Below are 20,525 nucleotides of genomic sequence, written 5' to 3'. Positions count from 1 at the left end.
GCTACCAAGTTTGGTAAAACAGGTTTTGCAGGTTTCGGAAGTATCACAAAACACTGCGAAATGTGTTTAACCAGAGATAATAGGAAGACAGTAAAAAATAATCTGCACACTCCCTTTGCCACAGAGTGGTAGGAAGTTCCAAGGTAGTGTAAAAAGATCCATTTCTTTGTGACAAGAAGATATTAGAGAAAAGTGGTGCTTTTGTAATAACTGTTTATTATTAACAGGTATGCAAAGCAGGTGCAAAGGAAGTCCCCAGATTGCATCAGTTTAGCCAGCCAGAAATATCTTTAAAACTTTTAGCTTCTCTGAAGCTGTTAACAAATCCTCATTGTTTAGCATCAACTAGCAGCTCACTGAAGAACCCAGAAAGACAAAGCTATCTTGTTGCATTAGAGGAATCTTAAAAGAATCAAATTTTCCATTCTTCTCCTGAGCATAGCTTTCATATTCCGCTTGGTCAACCTGAATCTCTTTTTTGCCACTGTTCCCTTGTCCCGCACTATTTACCCTGGATTTTTTTGCTGTTGTCTTTGCTCGCCATGCTGTGCATAAAATTAATCAGTACAGCTTTCAGGACTTCCTGGATGGCTACAAGATTGTGAAGACCGATGAGTTCATTGTTTAAATTAAGGGTTCCACCCCCCCTTCCCTATATGAAAACACCACTGCTTTCCCATATGGCCTTGGCAAGCCTGCTCCCCGCTTTTCATCCAAATTAAATTTCCCTAATTGAATTTGTGTCCATTTTATCAGCTGCCGCCTTGCAGTATTTTCTGCGACTCCCCCCTTGCAAATCCCCCCGGGGGGCTCGAACCACGCTTAGTAAGTAAAGAGCTGCTTCCACCCCAGTCTCTCATTCATCACAGTGACAACAACGCACAGCATCAAGGGACAAAAGGGAGGGGGGCAGCAAATACCTCTCCCTTCAAAAGCATCTCTCTGCCATCTCCAGGCATCCTAAGCTAGGAAGGCCGCTCTGTGCTGACCCATGGCTGGTGAAAGGAAGCATTCTGCTTTTGGGTTAAAAATAACCAAATAAATCCCCCGGGGTCCCAAGTGATGGGACTAGCTGAGTGCAGACGCCTTGACGAGCAGGGAAGCCCTGAAATCAGTCAGGATAGCCAATCTGGTTTCAGATTCCATATGCTGAGGGATTAGCATCCTCAGGCCAGGACTCAAGGGATGAGGCAGTCAGCGCTGGACAGCAGGCTATAGACTGGAGGCGAAGCCGTAGGGGAAAGAGGGCTTGTCTGCATCTGGTAGCAGAGCGTGACGCGTGCGTCTTCTGCCTTTGTCCTCTGGAAGGATTTACAATTGTTGCATCTCGAGCCCTGACATTCTGGGGCATCATCAGTGCATCGGAGTCTGCAGCTGCCAGAGTTGGTGCTCTGGATAGGAGAGCAGCAGGTGTTGCAAACCCCCCACCCCACCCCACAATTCCACTAGAGGGAAATGCAAGCAGTTTTCACAAGCTCATTTGCAAGGGGAGCATATCAAGAGTACCTTAGAAATATTCATCCTTCAGAACATTTCTATGCTGTTTGGTGGGATTTAATTTCTTAGCTGTCAAATTCGGATCTACAAAACTCTCCTCCTTCCCCACCAAATCAGGAAATGGGGCTCTCATTGGGTGGGGTATAAATAAATAAGTTGTTGTTGTTGTTTATTGATTTGGAAGGGACCCTGTGGATCATCTAGTCTAACCCTCTACAATGCAGGAATATGCAGCTGTCCCATACGGGGATTGAACTTGCAACCTTGGCATTATCAGCACCATGCTCTAACTACCAACTGAGCTATGAGGTGTTTTGCTGCTTTTATTTTTCTACATTATCTGCTTTCTATTTATTTGGAGAATAAATGCTGTTCCTGTGCTTTGTAACCTTAATCATGTTTCTTTTTTTATTTATTTTCTATACTTCTGATTTTATATTAATAAAAAAAACTTTATTAATAAAATGAAATAAAAATTCATCCTTCTCTTGAATGTGAGTTGAGGGGAAGGCTTTGTTTTGTTAACAGTACTGCAAGCTATCACTGGCCTCTCAGATGCTTACCAAGCAAAAGCTGGAAGAAGTGAAACCTAAAGTTAAAGAGGGGCAATCAGACTGGAAGGTGCAGAGGTGTGCTTTGGAGTTATTTGCTTCTCAAACATTTTCTCAGAACAAGCTAGATACAAATCTTGAGGCAGTAGCTGCATACACATCAGTGGCTTTAAAAGCAGCTGGCTCGTTCTATTTCTCAATTTGGATTGAAACTGGTTTGGTGGGGAAATGCATCAAAACACAGTATTTCATAAGAAACAAAAGGATATATCTGGATTGTGGCTAACATTGAGTGTACATTACTTCCCAAGCAAACAGTGGGAACACACTGGATGCAGAGTAAATGGGAGCATGTACACAGTCATCGTGGGGTTTTTGTGTTTTTTTACCATTCCCCTCCCATGATTGATGACTTTGTTAGAATAGAGAGAACAATATTAACTAGTTGTAGCTGTCATTGCTCACAGGCATCACAGATCTGCTCTGAAATTCTCGCTTTCTTCCCACTTTCTTGATACATTCTTCTACCAAGAAGAAAATTAATAGTTTATATGGAAGGTGAAGTTGCAAGGGTGGAAAGTATGTTGCTTCAGAAGAAACCTTTAAACAGCAGATATTTCAAGCTGAAAATAAAACAATGGTTGAACTCTTTGGCCTGAGCACTTTGTGAAAGGCAGGGCTTTTCCCCCCAGCTGGAACTCAGTTCTGGCACCTCTCAGGTGGGCACCATTGCCATTCTAAGAGAACAAGGGAGGCGTTCACAGTGAATTCCGGCAACTCTTTTTCTGAAAAATAGCACTGGTGAGAGGTATTGACTGAATAAATGCTATTTTTCACTTCCAGCTCCCAACTAAGAATGCTGACCTTATTTACCAAAAAATATCTAGCTAGCAGAGAAGGAAATGGAGGGCCACTTTTGGCCAGAGATCCCAGAATGGCCAGAAGTCAGGAACTCCTGAATTGTACAACAATCAATTTCTGCCACAGTTAGTGGGAAAGTTTCATGAGATGTATTACCGGTTAAATGAATCCTCACAGCACATTATTACTCAGCTGAAACTGAAACAAAAACTGCTAGTGGGGATGTGCTCTCTGTGATGTGTACGTCTGTTTTATTATAGGATGCATACTGGAGGAATAGCAAGGGAGGCCCAAATCTTTGGTGTTGAATACAATGAGGTATAAGGCTCATTCTGTAAGGATGTCTTAATGGACTACTGCAGGATTTGTGCCAATGACTCTTGAGTTCAGAGTCAGGGCCGTCTTACCCATAGGTGCTAGAGGTGAGGGGGAACCGGGCACCGGGCACTCAGGGACACCAGGCCGAGAGTCCGGGGATTGGGAAGAGCCGACAGCTGCTGCCAAGCGGAGCAAAGCCCGTCGGAGCGCTGCAACCTTACAAGTTGTGACGATTTGCTATGCGGCAGGCGAAACCCAAATGGCAACAGCCAATCAGCCAAGTGGGGGAAATTCCTGCCGTGCCCCTGTCCCAATGACAGACGACACACAACGGCATAGCAAAGTCAAGCGCAAAGCCCTAAAAGTAGGGAGAGGTGGGCGGGTATTCTGAATGCACGCGCTGAAAGAGAAAGTTCTGGGTCATGTGCATGGGCATAAATAGGTCTCTCGAACCGTTTGGACTGCATCCCATTGGCCAGATTGCACCCATCTTCGAGGGGCCTACCAATCGGGTGTTGTGGCTGATCAATAGCACCCACCCACAACACAGGGTGTCGGTTTTCCAGGTCTCACCGTAATACGTGCCCTCTTTAAGGGAGGACCCGATTTGCCCCCTTGAAGGTAAATGGACACATTGGGGGGGGTGCCCATCTATACATAACTGGGAGCACCACCTCTTCCTTACCACATCTACTCTGGTGCCGCTGTGGACAATAGTGTTATAATACTCTTTTCTGCTCTGGAAATTCCAAGGCTAGTATAGAGCCCTGTCCAGGAAATAATACCACTGAAAATCACTCTGCTGGGTCTTTCCAGTCTAGTCTTGCGTGAAAAGTGGATGGTTGAAGTTCAGCTGTTACAGAGAAACTGATATCTTTCCCTTAAGGATACTTCTATAGTGGAGAAAACACATTTTCCCACAACATGAAATAGAATTTCTTTTTACAAGAAAATGAAAATTTCTACGTAGGATGGCTGCTTTGCATGTGTGTACACGGTTTGTGGTGTTATTGCATGAGTGTCACGGGCACAATATTCCAGTTGACAAGTGACACTTGCACTGGAATATAGTGTGCTTTTTGTCATCTATAGAGTTCCCAATTTAATATTGTGTTTTAATTGCTGTAGGCCACCCTGGGGCCTTAGGGTGAAGGGCAGGTAAATAATGGTGATGATCACAGAATCATAGTATTGTTGAGTTGGAAGGGACCCTGAGGGTCATTTAATCCAACCTCTTGCAATGCAGGGATCTTTTGCCCAACATGAACATTCTTCAGCATTTTAGTGAGATTTCTCTTCCTAAGAAACATTTTTTTGCATTCAGTTTTGACTAATCTACACATTTTTGCAAGCAATTTCTCCTAATACAATGCATTTGTCTGATATTTTCATTAATGTACTCATTTTAGGATGATTTCTCCCTAATTTATGCATTTTTGTAACATTGGTTAGAGAACCAGTGCTTTTTCTGGGGGGATTCAGGGGGAAGCATACCCCTCAACATTTTGTGAATCTAAGTTTGGCCTCATTGAGGGGAAGTATTTCAATATGAGTAGGAAAATGAGAGAACCTCTAAACTTTTTTTAAAAAAAGAAAAAAAGCACCGTGGAGAACTATGTAGCAAAATTTGGATAAGTGAAGGATGGTTGTGTTTCAGTGTGCATATTGTTTTGGAGAGTGCAAATTTGATAAATTCTGCTTTAAATGTAAACTGAATTTAATTTCTCTGCCCTCCCTATTCAGGAGTAAGTGCCATTGAGTTTATTTCTGAATAAACATGTTGAACATTGTCTGTTGCCATGCTTTTAATGGAAGACTTTTAAGCTCATGCTCTATTTTCCTCTATTGAAATAACTTATTATTCTAGGTCTGTCCTTACCTCCAACAGCCTCTTTTGGGAGCGATGCCTAAGGGAGAGAGACTACTGCAATATGTAAAAGACAAAACAATTTCCACACTAAGAGAAATTGAGATATCAGAGTAAGGCGTGTTTTGACCTAGTTATGTGAGTGGATGGGGTACATGGATAGACAGACAGTTTTTAAAGGATGCTTGGGCACACGTTTAAGCGCTCTCTTTGCACCTTTGGCATACTGAAAGGTGAAGGAACAAGACAGGATCTCTCATTGCAAATGTTGTTTACAAAGCACTCGTGTTTTCACTCCTCCCACCCACAACATACCCCAAGCTGACAGCATAAGCAAATAAGCAGCTTTTAACATATGCTAATGCTTGCATTGACAATGGCATTTCCTAGGTTGACCAGTTACAAAATAGACGTAGACATCTGGGTTTTAATATTTTAGCAATTTATAGAACTATGGCAATGAAACAGCACACCTGTGCTTCAGGAGAGCTGCAATAAATTACCATTTGTTTTGGGTTGCAGAAGTGTTTATATACTGGAGTGGAAGACAATACAGCTAATTATCTCACGCTCCTTCAAGTGGTTGGTCTGCTGTGCAAAACACAAAGGGCTGTGCAAAACACAAACAGCCCCACTACTGTTTAGCTGAGCCTTTCTGCCATAGACGGATCACATTAAAGACCAAGAGAGGGTGGAAACAATGCTATTTGGACTAGCACAGGCTTTCAGGGGTCTCAGGTGGAAGTTCTTTCTAGCCCTGCCACTTGTTCAAGTGGAGTCGGCTGGGATTGAATTTGGGACATGCAAAGCTCGCGCTCTACCACCCAGCTGGGCTCCCTCCTTTTCACTGTATTCCATAGAAATTGTAGAGTTGGAAGGGACCACAAGGGACATCTAGTCCAACCCCCTGAGATGCAGGAATATTTTGTCCAACGTGGGGCTCAAACCCACATCTCTGAGATGAAGAGTTTCATGCTCTACCAGCTGAGCTATCCCAGCAGATAACATCTTCATGGCTGCAGTAATGCAGTTTGGTGATGACTGGACTGTTTAAAATGCTTTTAATATTGTTCTTTGATATAGTTGTAGCCTGCCCTTACGGTGAAGGATAAATAAATAAAGGAAAAGCCTGCATATCATGAGGTAAACGAATACCAGGAATGTGGTTTTTTGTGGCAGTTGGCTAGGCTCTGATCTATAACCTGAATTTCTTCGGTGAACACTCTTGTGGCATGTGTGAAAACCGAATTAGATGTGTCTCACTGGAAGGCACACACATTCTGTATTGCATCTCAGTGTCTGAGACAGGTGCACTATAGAGCCTCAGGCAATGCCTCTAGCCTGACTTGCCATTATTGTCCCTGATGACTGAGGTAACTGAGAGCAGGAGGGGAAAACATGCACCAGGCCGCAGCCTCCCCATCCTGGCAATGCTGCCTCTGTACTAGAGAGAGAATCTTTTTGGTTCTTTACTATTCATTTCTTTATTTATTCTCAACTCTTTTTTTGATACAGATCCAACGGCTTCTGAAGACCGTGATATCGGAATACAAAATGTCAAAAGAGAAGCATAACCCCCGTCCATGAACATTTGTGTCCTGAAGTGACATAACCGCAATGCACACATAATGCCATCTTTGCAGGACTTCACTAACACCTTCAACAGATAAATGGAATGAAACAAAACTGTAGCTGCAAGCTAGAATTGTCATATTCTGAAGACCAAAAAAGAGGGCCTATTTGCCAGTGCCTGGAGTGGGAGGGAGGGGATGGGGAGCAAGTGTGTGCTGGGGTGGCAGTGGCCGTTGCGGCTGGGGAAAGAAAGTCCTTCCATAACTGAGACTCATGAAGGTATCTTTACCAGACTGGCTAACTCATTGGGCCAGATTCAGTTAAGTTGTTGCGTTAACAGAAGCCAAAACAACAACAAACCCCTGGTTACGTGAAACATATTCAATAAGCACACAGACGTAACCATCTGTACGTTTGAAAAAATAATATATACTATTTATTGTATTGAATTGTAGATTTCAACAGAAGTAGCTCATAAAGTTTAACTAAAAAAGTAGAACACCCAGTGGATCAGTTCATTCTCTAATCAGTTTATGCATAAGGTACATATATGTAAAAGTATGTATTCCACCTGTCTGTAATAGCTGCTGTAAGTAGCAACTTTTACAGAGTAGAGTTATATGGACAAACACAATATTGATTCAAGTAACAGGTGATGGCAATCAACAGATACAAAATTAGCAGAAGCCAGCACTAATAAGTCCTGTTAGTACAATGGGACTTTCCCCCTCTCCTCTCTCCACACTCTCCCTAAATCTGGTCAGGAGAACCTGCAGAACAGCACACATGGGGTGGGGGTGGGGGGGAAGAGGGGAGATAGTTATGTCTGGCAAGCAGGAAGGTTTGCAGTGACAGAACAACTTTCTTAGCGTGATGCTGAATCCCACCCTTAATATCTCTGAGTGGATTTCAGTCTGGGGCAGGTGCAGGAGACGTTGGGGAAAAGAGGAAAACCCCCACTGTGCTAGAAGGAGTCCTTGCACTGGCTTCTGTTAGCATAATGGAATAGCTGGATCTGGGCCTCTGTTTATGCTTATGCTTTCCACTGCTGGCACATAACATTGCCTCTGCGGCTCGTTTTTGTGCCTGCTGCTAATAATTAATGTTTTGCCAATGTAGCATCATCTGAATGAGTCTTGAAGCCCTCTCTGTAGAGGTCAAGAGCATCCTAATGATCTCGCTCCTCCACCTGTGCCCTCCCCACCTTGCTGTTGCCCAGCAACCTTCTCCCAATGTACCAGGAGTGCATGGTTCTGTCTGTGCTCTAGATTCTATTTTGCTCAAGGCAGGTGTGCTGCATCCTCTCTGTTTACCCTGTGGGAAAGGTTTCAAAGACTGTGTGGGTCGGATTTCTTTTATTTGATAGTGGTTTTTTCGGGGGGGGGGGGAGGAACAGGAAGCGCAACAAGGCTGCTGACTTTAATACGGGGTTATGTTGCACCATTTAGGGGAGTCTGTCTGCAAATTACTGTTGTGGAGCTAATGGAGATTTAGTCAACAGCTGACCTTCATCATCCATGCTGACAGCAGTTCACCTGCTTAGCCCCTTTGTGTCAGGCTGCTGTTAAAGGCACATAAGCAGAGCTTAGAAGTGGCGCTGGAAGTTTATCTTTATAGTTCAAGTAGCATGCCACAGAAAGTGTAATCCAAATTTAAACCAAAGTACACAGGAAGCTGCCTCATACTGAATCAGACCACTGGTCCATCCAACTGAGTTGTTGGCATCATGCCATCTTTAACCTCCCCTTTATTTCTCTTTTCTTTTCTCTTCCAAGCTAGGTGTTATGTACTGAGTTGAATAGGATCCAAACTGAAGCAGTCTGATTGGTCCTAGAACAATAGGATCCAAATTGCAGCAGTCTGATTAGTCCTAGAACAATAGGATTCAGAATGCAGCAGTCTGATTGGTCCTAGAACAATGCAGCAGTATGATTGGTTGGCAGGAACCACCCAATCCTGCTCCAGATAGAAGTGAATCCACAACCTGATTGGCTTACAGTAGAATTCCGGAATTAGCCAATCATGTGCAGCCCATTGTGTAAATAATGTATATAAAGCAGATACTGTAAGGGGACTTTCATTCATTCCTCCTCACCACTATGAGCTGAATAAAGAGCATGAAATCACTTTGCGACTCTGAGTATATTTCACTAGGCCTGGGGGATAAATTCATTTCTGCTATGTCAGTGATGCTCAGAACAGGTGAGCGGACCCAGTGATGGACCTTCTTCTCAGTCAAAGGCTCCAAAGATATCCAAGTCCCAAAGAAATATCTGTATGGCTTGCAGAATATGCAATATAGTCAGACAGTCGATAGTGCAGACAAGTGGGAATAACTTTTACATAGCTTCATTCTATCCTTCTGGGCTGTCTCTCCAAGGCCCAAGGCAATTTCCAACAATTAAACAATTGTAATGAGGCATGGATCCATTGTGTGCCTGTGCAGGGCTGCAGAAAACCACGGAAGGACCTTCAGTGGTAGAAACCTCATTCCTAATCCTTGTGGGTTCCAGCAATCACAAGGATTAATGGCTAGAAGAAGAGTTTGGATTTGATATCCTGCTTTATCACAACCCAAAGGAGTCTCAAAGTGGCTAACATTCTCCTTTCCCTTCCTCCCCCACAACAAACACTCTGTGAGGTGAGTGGGGCTGAGAGACTTCAGAGAAGTGTGACTGGCCCAAGGTCACCCAGCAGCTGCATGTGGAGGAGCGGAGACGCGAACCCGGTTCCCCAGATTACGAGACTACCGCTCTTAACCACTACACCATACTGGCTCTCAATACTGGCTAACAATAACAAGTGGTTTGGCAGGGTAAGTAAACAGACGAGAGTTGTCATACACTGCCCCAAGATCAATTTAATAGATGGCATAGAATTTTATTTTATTTTTTTAAAAAATACATTAACCAACAAATCCAGCTTGCACAACTAAAGTTGATTTGGAGGTCTTTTGCAACAAACCCGCTTCCCTAAAAATCTGAACTTTTCACAATTAAGAAAGTGACACGGGAAATGCATGTTGCCTCATCTCCCTGCAAACAAATTAGGATGAATGCCTAATAAACAGATATTCTGGAAGCAACCTCTGTTTGTAAAACCTGCATTGTCCAGAATGTTCATTTCTACTACAAGTCTTTTTTAAAAAATAAATAAATAAATTACCAGATTTTCTGCAGAAACAGTAAATCCAGATTATGGATTTATGATAACGTCTGGATGAAGATGACCTCTTGTGGATGCTGTGCAAAACTTGAGCAGCCCACAGTAAACTGCTGTGTGGAAGCCGTGCCTAGCATTTCTTTCGCAATGTTGCAGTGTCCACCAAAAGGCAGTGGATTGCAGTGCTCACAGTCTGAGAAACATTGGAGTAGGCCCATGGAGCAAGGAGGAGGCAAGAACACAAGTGTTGTGAGAGTATCTGAGACTGGATCATGAAGGGCTTGAGGGATAAAGTTTAGCCCACTGAATAGTTCTGGACACTCGTTGGAGTCCATTTATCATTCACTGCAAAGTAAACTGAGTTTACTTCCATCTCCCCACATCTGAAAGGAGGTACATAGCACAAATTGAAGTTTCTGAAGGTTCATCCACACTTCCACTTGTCCCGTGCCTAGAAAGCACAGGTCTGAGCAATTTATCTCTTGCCCTTCTTCTTTCCAAGGGAAAACCCACTCTTTGGTGCTAAATCAGAACAAACGTCCATCTGGAGGAAACCTAAATTGCTGCTTGCTCCAACTGAGCGGTTCTCCCTGGGGGAAATCAGAGGGACAAGAGGAAGTATGATTGAGCCCTTGGTTGTCCCAAAGCGGGGTGTGGGGTGTGGGTGGTGGTGGTCTAGGTCAAATGCATCACAACACATGATATTGGCATGGTGGCAGGGACATACCTGATGAGCATGTGGAAGGCATATAATAAGGATAGGAGGTGGGAACAATGGTAGAATTCTAGCCTCTGCCCATCAGTTCTCTAGCAATTCCAGTATATGATAAGGACTTGTAAAATGATGATAACACTTGCTGATAGCAGAGAGTTCTAAGATTCCAGCTATTAATAGACACAGGGGCTTTCTTTATTTCAGGTTTGTGGTGACTCAGTGATTGTCCCATCTGATGGCTGTTCATCCGCTTAAGGAAATTATGTGGTGGCTCTTGGACACAAATAATCACAAATAACAGATGTCACTTTGGACCCTCTTATTCTGGGGTCAGCAAACTTTTTCAGCAGGGGGCTGGTTCATTGTCCCTCAGACCTTGTGGGGGGCCAGACTATATTTTTTGGAGGGAAATGAACGAATTCCTATGCCCCACAAATAACCCAGAGATGCATTTTAAATAAAAGGACATAGTCTACTCATGTAAAAACACACTGATTCCCAGACCGTCCGTGGGCCGGATTTAGAAAGTGATTGGGCCGGATCCGGCCCCTGGGCCTTAGTTTGCCTACCCATACTCTTATTGGTACTCAGTGCAGAGGCCATTGGACTAGTAAACATGAAAATCTTGGAACTGGGGAAGTTGGAGTGTGCCCAGACTGGTGGCTTTTCTGCTACAAAACATACACACAAACACACATGTAAATAGAAGATTTGTGAGGCTTCACATGGCCTATCTCTGTTTCTGCTTCGGCAGGGGTAGACTTTGGTAATATTGCACTCTGAGCGAGGACAAAATCCCCCTCCCCTGTTCTTATTTTCACAATAATTAATTTTGGTACATTTGCTTTTTAAATGGATCCTCTTCATATTATTATTATTTTGCGCTCCCTCGGCTTGGCGATCCATGTGGGGGAATTGCCAACACTGCCCTAAATTTGGCACTGGCTCCAGTTCCCATTTCTTTGCCCCAGCATGAAAGAGTTTTCACCCAGAAATCTCCTGCTGCCCTTTCTTGGTCACTCCTCTTGAAAAAAGAAGAAACATTTTTTAAGGGTAGGTTTCTACCCATGTACTTATTTCAAGGAGTTGCAGGAGCACAGCACATGGCTTGGTTCCCTTTGGAATAAGGTCACTGGAGGCTAAACATTGTCACTTTCCTTTAGCAGAAATTGAACCTGCCTTCTTACAATTCCAGGAAATTCAAAGACAGAGCATCCTCTGCCTGCAAACGTCTAGCAAGGGAGAGCCCAACTTCTAGGTAACGGGTCCTTTGCAGAACTGCTCTCACTGTTAATAAATAATCTTCTCATATTCCACAGAAATCTCCCCTCCTTTAACTTAAGCCTGATAGCAGAGCATATGACAGCAGAGGAAAACCCCCATCTTTGCCCTTTTCTATAAACGGTGTTCAAACATTACCTTCAACAAGTGTACAGTCTGGGCACCTGTATACACAAATAGGTGAGCTCTACTCTCATCCGGTTTTTCACATATAATGCTCCTCCTCCCTTAGAGCTGCCACTGGAGCCAATCACCCCACTGCCGCTTCCAGAGACAGATACAGGCAGAAGCCACAAATCCATTCCAGATCCATCCCAGCCTTTTTATTCTGCCTGCGTCTCTCCGCCGGCTTCCCTTGCTCCACAGGTTTTTGAAACATTAAGGGGTGCATGGGCACACCCCCTACAGGTGAGACTAAATTGCCTTCCACATGTGGATGGCAGGGATCTGTAGTGCCAATCCTCAAAAAAAGAGCTGAGCTACCTTTGTGACCTCCTGCAGTATCTGAAGAAGGCTGCACTGACCTTGTGCATACTGCTCCCCTTCCATCTCCCGCCACTCACGAAATGTACTTTAAATGCAAAGCCCTGCGAAGGGGCTTCTTTCTAGCATACAGGGACAAAGCCCCACACCACACTTAAAAGGTGGAAGGTGGCGCCTGTTCTTGTTGACAGATCTCACAGTGTTAAATTGGGGATCATGGTCTTGGAACCCTCCAGGCTTGTTTTAGTTTGACTCATTAATCTCACTGAAGCTTTGCTTGCCTCAGATAATGCAAGGATTAACTGGACAGCAAAACAAACAGAAGCCTGAATAACTGCCCAGGTTATCACCTCTTCCCTTCTACCAATAAAATTCAAGAGAAGATTAATAAAGGGGGATACTAAATCTTTCTCTCGCTCTCTGTCTGACGGCTTTATCGCTAAAATTCCTTGCAGGATTTCATTGTCAAGAATATCGATCAGACGGTCACAAAATACATAGAAAAATGAGCACAAATTATTATCCCAGGCCTGATCATTTAGCTGCTGTTGTCATTAAACAAAAAACAACACCCTGATATTTTTAAATATTTCCATTTAGATAAACTTGTGAAAAGTCTAAAGATAATACTTAAAACAAGGTGGAAGCAATGAAGAATTATTCTTGGAAGCCATACAAGGCAAGGTTTTGTTTGTGTGTGTATGTATTTCGCCTTATTAAAGTCAAGCCTTACGTTCTCCAGGAGATAAATTACAGTGGCAGGATCAATCTTAATTCTTCCAGATGATACTGATGGTGGGGTTTTATGTGCAATAAAGGCAGTATTTAAAAACAATGGGTGTTAGATGCACAACTGATTTTAGGGTGGCCAGATGCAAAAGAGAACAGGGATCTGGTTCTACACCTGCTTAAAATCCTTCTTCTACACATCTAGAGCTGTATCCTCTCTTGCATCTGGCCACCCTGCTGGCATTGTCCATATTTCACATAGTTCAGGCTGCAAACCTGTGCATACGTTCACAGGGAGTAAGTCCTCTGAGCCTTATGCCCAAAGAAGCCGTGCATATCACTGTGTTGCATATTGCTGATTTCTTTTATTGTCTTCCTTAGGTTATGTAAACCACTTTTCCTTTCTGACATGAAAGTAATAAATGAAAAAGGAAAGTAAAACAGCAACACCACCAAACCATGTCAAACAGTGTCAAACGGCATGGTGCAAGCCACACTAAGGCTCTGTGTATCTGGGCAAGCAGCCAGGGGGCAAAGTTCAGCCCTGCCGTCTCCCGGACCGGCTGCTTTCTCCTGGTTGCTCCCTCTTGCCACTGCTGCCAGGACTGGGCGCTTCAAAGCCTTGAGTGGAAGGGAAAGAAAGAAATTGCATTTGCCGGTGCTATAGAGCTGCAGTGGCAAATAAAAGAGCAGGACAGGGGTGGTGACCTTATGGTCCTGCAGATGTTGCTGGACTACAGTTCCCATTATGCCTCACTACTGCCCGTGTTGACTGCAGCTGATGGGAGATGTAGTCCAACGGCATCTGCAGGCCCACAGACTTCCCCATCCCTGCAATAAAAGAAAGGCTATGAGTGATATAGAAGATTATGTCCCTGACCCCCTACCCACCAACTGGACTGGCAGCTGAAGCTTACTTTTGCAGCAGCAAGAGGATGGTTTATTCCAGCAAACCTGAAGGTACCTGGCTAATTTATAGCAATGGTTCTCAGAGGGGTGGTACTGCCCTCTGGGATTACCCAGGGGGGCACTAAAAGACAAGCAGGTAGCAGAGGGATGCTGGTAGTCGAAATGAGCTGGTATTGCTGGATCAAACTCATCATTTTTGTTGAATTAATGAAGCTAAACAGTTTTAACTGGATTTTGAATAAATGCTGAATCAGTTGTTATTGTTTTGAATTTTATTGAGTTATTATCTTCCTTAGTGGGATGTGCAGACTGCTATTTTGAACAATGTTTTTTTATCAAGTAGGGCAGCACGCTCTGGGGATGAGTTTATGGAAACACGGGAGTGGGTGTTCAGAGGGTGCAAGACAGCCTGTGCGCCTGAGGCAGCTGCCTCACTCTACCTAATGGTAGGAATGTCCCTGCATCTCTCTCAACATCCTTTGTACTGATTGGCAGCAGCTTTGCAATGTTCCATAGAGGTGTCTTCTCCAGGCCCCATCTTGCAATGCCAGGGATAAACCTGGGATCGTATGCATGCAATGCTTGTCCTCTGTCACTGAGCTATGACACTTCCCCTTAGTGGCACTTGGAGAGGAGGAAGAACCCAGGATAACATACCAGGGTGGGAAGGAATGCTCCCTGTGAGGTTATTCACAAGCTGATGTATACTGGACTAAGGGCTTATGGTTTGTAAATAGCTCAGTTTCGCTGAGAACTGTTCCTGGGTGTTTCTTTGATTGACAAATTTGCTCAAAGGCCTCCCAATAAATTTTGGAGATTGACCCGAGAATTCATTATTGTTGACTCTTCCCACCTGGCTCACAATATAACAGAAGAGGAAACGTACTGGGGAAGTCAATGGCCTGTCGTTGCTGATGAGGCTGGGAAAGTTCAGTGCGTCAAGCTAATCCCTCTGAGCAATTGCACCTGATTGTCTGTTCCTGGGATCCTGTGCACTCAAGGGCAGGATAAGGCAAAGGCCTGCAGTTGCTTCAGTTTGGATTGAACTGGATGGTGCTGCACACGGTCGATCCCTGCCCGATATTTTATAGGCGACATTTCAAGATCCAATTGAAGGTTCATATCCTGCTACTAATATTAATTTCTGTCGCTTTGGCTTCTTATGCTAATCCTATGCACACTTCCTACCAATTAAATCCCATTGAAAGGGGGACAAAGTGGTGAGATTGGCTTCTCTATGGAGGCATGGACAGTTGATTGGGCCCTATGTTTCCCCAGCTGGTATGATTCAGTAAGTTGCACGTCCCATCCTTAGGGCTGAGTTGATTATCACAGCTATGGCTCAGTAGTCTTGTATTTTGGGTAATCTGTTCCAGCTCTTAGATCCCACATGAACCATTTATTTTATTTATTTTGAGCTTTCGTATAATGTTTTCTGTTGCAAGTGCTTGTGAAGCAAATAATATCATGTAACTCTGTTTACTTCTTTTGGAACTTCCTCCCACCCCAAAGCAAATATGTGGACTCCCCCAGTCTAGATCAGAGCCTCAGAGAAAACCTGAAGGTTAAAGACTCCCTACTCCCCACTCCATGGTCCTGATAGGGATCAGAGGGCCACATACTAGCAATTTGTGGAAGGGAAAGCTTGCACCCAAGGGTAGTTCCTCCCTTGCTTCCAAATTATGCTATATGCAGCTGTGATGAATATCTTCTCATACAGGTGACTTGTGCTTTTATTGCCCTTATCTTGGCTCAAATTGTTACTGCATAAATGCTATTGCTTTCTCATAGTATTTTAGTACTTCTACTTCTGGTACCAGCTGAAATCAGGAAGTGCCAAAGTTGGTGGAAATACATAAATCCTTTCCCCGTTTATTTAAAATAATTTATATCCTGCTATTCCTACATAAGGAGAGCAGACATTAAAAAGTGTACATTAAAAAGTGTAAAGCAATATGGGCAAACAAAAATGAAGCCCACGGTTGTCAAAATATCTAGGAGCGCCATGGGTGTCTGCAGAATTGCGGGGGGGGGGAGAGTGATCTAGGGGTTTATCCATACTTACCTTTTGCCACACTTTTTCCAGGCACAGGTCCAAGCATTGTTGTTGTTGCTGTTGTTTGTCCCGGAGTTTTCCTCATGAAAATCTGCTCTTTGGTGCTCAGTTGGAGCAAACATCAATTTGAGTTTTCTACAGATTGTTCTTTGCTCCAATTGAGCTTCAAAGAGTGGGGTTTCAGGGGGAAAGCTCTGAGGCCTCAATATGAGACCTTCCGATGAGACCAATATGAGACCTTCAGACCGCTTTCTGAATCTGGTTTGTTTTCTGACCTATTCTAGCAGTGTTTATTCCCAGAGCACAACCTCACTTTTTCTTGCAAGTGGTGTTCATGCACACACAAGGAAGTAAACAAAAGGGACTCAGGGGGGCTTTGACTCCATTAAAAATAAGGAAAGGGAAAATGCAGAGTTTGCCAAATGGAAAAGGACGAGGGAAGGAAACTATTGGCGGACATTCAACGGGAAAGTCACAAACAACAGAGACACACCAAAAGCAAACTTGGAGAGCAAGCCTAAGAAATATTTTCAGCAAAGAATCTTTATGCTGCCAATAGTGCAATTTTTCTTTAAGCAATATCTCAACAGTGCACTGACATGCACAACCATGGAATATTAGTAAAGATGTCTCCGCTAGCAATATTATTCTGATATGTAAATGCAAACCTTTCTACGGGTGGTTGCCATTGCTAACTTTGCTGGCTTAGTGCCACAGATGCCACAGTGTTGATGTTGTTAAAGAATGGTTGTGAACACAAGGCTGGCTGAAAACACTTTGATGCCTGAGGCAGAAAATCTAAATCTTACTGCCAACCCACAAAATATACAATTTGAATCAACTAACAGGCATTCATGGCTGAACAGGGAATGGGAACATGAGTAGATGGCATGAAGCCATACTGGCCCTGCCTGCTCCACCCCTGTCCGCACCTTGTTGAACCTGATAACACAGAGTTACTGATCACAGAAAGGCTCAATGTGTGAAATGTGAAGATGCTTCTGGCATGGTCAGGACTGTTGGGTTGGGGGGCTGGCACATGCAGCCCTCCTTCTCCTCCACTGACTGAAAATTGTATCACTTAAAGAGCTCTGATTGGCTGCCCTTTAGGTAAATAACAGGCCTCCAAAATAAATAAATGATGCTCAGACGCGGCAAGACTGGGAAAGGTGGTGTTTTATAATCCCTTGAATTCCACATATCACTGATTTTTCTAAACGGCAGGCATCTAAAGGCGCTAACCCCTCGTATCCTGGCTCCTTTTCAGGACCGATGAAGGGCAGCTTTAATATGCTCCTTGTGAATTTCACTCCATTGCAACAAGAGCCCAGCTCCCACTGGAACAATAGCTGGGGAGAGAGAACGGGCATCAGAAGTTCCAAACTACAAACAGGAAACACTCTACATGTCTTCAAAGCATTTATAAACACTGGAAGTTGAGCAGAACTGAGGAGAGCAACTGTGCCAGACCAATTGCGCTTGTCCAAAAGCTGCATATGCCGTTACCGGAGAAGAAATTTGTGAGGCACAGTCATCATCTATCCTGTTTTTGTACAAAGGCAGGCACATGAGCCAAAAAGAAAGCTTTGCCTGACACGGCAATCTTAATTTTCAAAAGCCTTACTTGTTCACCGAAAGTAGAGTTGGGCCTCTGCCGAAGAGCAAGCGATACAGAGGGGGCTTAAAGTATGCTGTTACTGTTGTGTCTTTTTAATGATGTGTTTTTTGGTTTTACATTTTATTGTACATTGCCTTGGGCTCCTCCGGCAGTAAGTGTGATATAGAAATGCAACGAATAAACAAAAAATGTGGGGGATCTAAATCCACTAATGTGAACTTGCCCTCTAAGGCTAAATACCTTCTTTTCTTTCCCTGTTGTTCAAATGAGACAGCACAATTATATTTAAATTATTAGATTCTGCCGCCCTCCGGGCAGGGGGCTTGTTTAATATCGTAAACAGGTTGTTCAGATATCACAAAATGACTTTTTAAAAAGGATTTCCCCTGGAAAGGGTATAGCATTAAATGAGGGGAAAACACAGGCTGGCATTTTGATGACAATGATTTCATATGGAATAATAATAATAATAATAATAATAATAATGTGCACAAGGAGTGCCCAACAATAAACATCTGAGCTCCAACCTCCCACATTCATGTTATACAAGTTTACAAGTTCATGGCTAAGAAAGCAATTCCCTTCAAAATTTCAGAATGTACATAACACAATTTGCTTTCTGAAAATCCCAAATGATTCTACTGGAACAGTACCTAAATCAGATTTGCCCACCTGCTACTCTCTGCCGTGTGGTAACTCAGCTTTGATATTTCAAGACTGTTCATCTAGGCAGCCCTGTGAATCATTAATAGCAGGGGTCTGCAAGCTGCGGCCCATTGGCCACAAGCGGCCCATGGGGATCATTTAAACGGCCCCCGAGCCACCCCCGAACCAAGCCGCCTGCTCAGCGAGTCCCCATGCGCTGCTCTAAACCGACACAGCGCGGAGTGGGGACTTGCTTCTGCAGCGCCAGAAATCCACGGGAGTGAACTGGCCCAGGCGAGGTAAACCTTGCCGACCCCTGGTTAATAGTATGTGCATACAGAGGGAAATTTGGAAGCTTCCTGTTAAATCAGAGCACTTCTTTGGCATGAAAGTCTGATCCCCCGATTTCAGCAGAAATTATTTCTGAGTGATTTGCATTGTGGCAAAGTACAAATGAATTGGTTGAAATCAGCCTTCCCCAACCTGGTAGCCTCTAAATATTTTGGACTACAACTCCCATCTAGCATGTTTGACTGACAGGGGCTGATGGGAATTGTAGTCCTAAACACCTGGAGGGCACTGGGTTGGGGAAGGTTCATTCAAGCAACTTTCAGATTTGTACTAGAGCTCTAGTGTTTGTCCCCTGGATTTCCCCTGCTTCTTTGTTAGTTGCAGATACATTAAAAACAACAAAACCTCACTAATTAGAGAAGGGGGGAAACCTTTGTTATTGTCTCTGAGCTTCTGTAGCATAAAGTTCCAGGATTCTTTTATTCCCAGCTGCTGGATTCAGAAAGCTTTTCCTTTTCAAACTTCCTGTTCACACAGGGCTGGGGTGGGAAGTGGGAGAGGGAGGCTAGGCACTGAAGGAAAAAGGATTAACTGTTTCTCTCCTCTGACCTCTGGAAAGAGCTCTCTGTGAAAGTGGCAGCATGTATCTCTAGGAATTATAAATGATGTGACACAAAAAAGGGGCAGGAAGTAACAGTCTTGTCAATATGACACACAAACACGCTTACCCAGACATTGTTATAATGTTAGAATCCTAGCCTATACAGAGGCTTCCACACTTCAAATTTGGATAAATTCTCAAAGATAATTTAAAAAAGCAAAATAGATTGGGAAAGCGGCTCACTTGTGGCACCAAAACACCTTTTTTATTATTATTTAAAACATTTATACACCATCAAAATCCTAAGAACATTTTGCATATTGGCATTCTCTAATGTAATGGCAAAATCTGCTTCAGCTAGAACATGCAGTTGCTTAAGACATAAGCAATCCTTCGAAAAATAATCTTTATTTTTGCACTTTCAGGAGTGTTGCAAAAGTACAAGCATGTAACAAAAATGGCTGCTTGGAGCCAATGCCACCCTAGTTGTGAGTGCTAGAGACTTCTGGTCATGTGAGGGGGTGGGAAGGAGGAAGACATGTTTTCCACAGATGTATCCCCTCCAGTTACAGCATCCTGTCCTACCTTGGACGCCATTTTGGATGGTCCTCCAACCCTCAGGGGCAGCTTTTCAGGGGCTCAAGGGGCTGCAGCAGGAAGGAGATAGGAAATTCCCATTCCACAAGCAGAACTCTGTCTTAGACTCTAAGCTTATATAATATTTATTTTATTTATTCATTTCATAAAATTCATTCACTGTTTGACTGTAAAAAAACACACCAAACAAACTCAAAGTGACATCATGGGAGGGGGGTTTCCAGTTATTCCTCACTTGCCCTTGGAAGCCTCATAAGAAGCTGCTGCAGGACATGTGCTGTGAGCAACATCATGGCGTGTTTCTAGGACTAAGGTGAAGCTGTGAAGCTCCCTTGCTGATTTTGCTATTGGAGGCTGCATTTTGTTTAAGTAACCTTGTTATATTTATATTGGAATGTGGTTAGATATTCATAGAATCGTAGAATTGTAGAATTTTAGAGTTGGAGGGTCAGCCCCCAGCAGTACAGGAATCTTTTGCCCAATGTGGGGTTCGAACCCACCACCCTGATATTAACAGTTTCATTCTCTACCACAGGCATAGGCAAACTCGGCCCTCCAGATGTTTGGGACTACAATCCCCACCATCCCTGAGCACTGGTCCTGTTAGCTAGGGATGATGGGAGTTGTAGTCCCAAAACATCTGGAAGGCTGAGTTTGCCTATGCCTGCTCTACCAGCTGAGCCAGGTCATTGAATTTGCTATTGTTTTGCTCTGTTATAGTGAATTTTTTTTGGTAGTGTTTGCTTGAAATGCTCTCATTTCTTTTGCTGTA

This window comes from Podarcis bocagei (genome assembly GCF_964188305.1).
Source record: "Podarcis bocagei genome assembly, chromosome: 1".
NCBI classification, from domain to species: Eukaryota; Metazoa; Chordata; class Lepidosauria; order Squamata; family Lacertidae; genus Podarcis; species Podarcis bocagei.
The sequence above is the reverse complement of the archived record's forward strand: the minus strand, read 5'-3'. Positions refer to the sequence as shown.